The sequence below is a fragment of the Carlito syrichta genome, unplaced genomic scaffold (genome assembly GCF_000164805.1).
Source record: "Carlito syrichta isolate Samal-C Ts95f unplaced genomic scaffold, Tarsius_syrichta-2.0.1 Scaffold307155, whole genome shotgun sequence".
Classification (NCBI taxonomy): Eukaryota; Metazoa; Chordata; class Mammalia; order Primates; family Tarsiidae; genus Carlito; species Carlito syrichta.
In genome coordinates, this window is record NW_007251251.1 from 127,867 (window position 1) to 129,121 (window position 1,255).

A 1,255-nucleotide genomic window follows, 5' to 3' on the forward strand; every position below is an offset into this window, starting at 1 on the left:
GGCTGGGCCAGCAGGGAGCTTAGCCCGAGTTAGGGCCCATGCGGTCCCCTCCCCCAACTACAGGGCTGGGCCACACTTCCTCCGCTCTGCACACTGGACCATTGGGCCACTGCCCTCATTGGGCCTCCCTTCCACTAGTCCCGGCCCATCCCCCTCCCTCCTCCAGGAAGCCTGCCTTGAATAAACCCTCACCCAGCTCTGGATCCACACCAGCAAGGGCCCCCAGAAAGGCCCAACGCATCTGCCTCCCCCATGTAGTTGGCCCCTGGGACAGGGTTGTGTTTTCTCCTGGGGACTCCCCAAGGGCAGGGGCTGCCTCGACTACAGTTTGGCCTCATCAGGAGCCACAGAGCGCCAGGATTCACAGAGACCCAAGGGAAAGGGAGACACGGGTTCTCGTGAAGACTCGTCCATCCTGAGAAGATGCTCAGGTTGGCTGAAGTGTGGGCACCTCCCTGGGGAGAGTCAGGTCTGAAGGAAACAGGCCGGGAGACACCACAGGGACCTGGTAGGACAGGGACTTAGCACGGGAGGTGGAGTTCAAGTGCTCTGGCTGCTCTAGGGACCCTGGCACAGCCCCTTCCCGCCTCACCTGACCCTGAACCCCAGGGCCTGGAAGCCTGGAGCTGGGATTTGAGTTTCCTTTCCCTGTCGCCTTGGCCTTCAGCAAGGGGCCTCACTTCTCTGAGTTCTGTCCTCTTGTGTGTCAAGTGGGGACGATAAACAGGACCTCACAGGGTTGTGAGGAGTAAACGTCATGTGGGGTGTCACCCTGAGGGTTAGGAGGGCCTCTCTCCACGGAGCTGGGTGCTCCCACCCCTGCCCTTGGCCTGCCAGCGTTTGGCTGTTGTTTTTCTCCATGTTTAAGTCCTAGGAAGGTGTTGGGCAGGGTGTGAGGGTCGTGAAGGGTTAAGGATGGTTCATTATCTTGTGGGGGGGGGGCGGCGACGAGGAGAGGGCCACCCCCAGAAGGAGGGGACACATGATGCGCTGGTGCCATCTGGTGGCTGCAAGTAGCAATAAAGTTACCTGGATTGAGAGGGGACAGAGGAAGGACAGAGACATCAGGAAAGGCAAGTAAAAGACAAGGTGGGAGGCAGAGAAAGGGGGGTGAGGATGGAAGTGGGGAGATGCTGTGGCAGGTTGGACCATCTCAGATGTTGCCATGGGCCCGGGCAGGCCACAGCATCTTCCCAAGAATATTTTTTTTTTTTTTGAGTCGGAGTCTCACTCTGTCGCCCAGACTGGAGTGCAG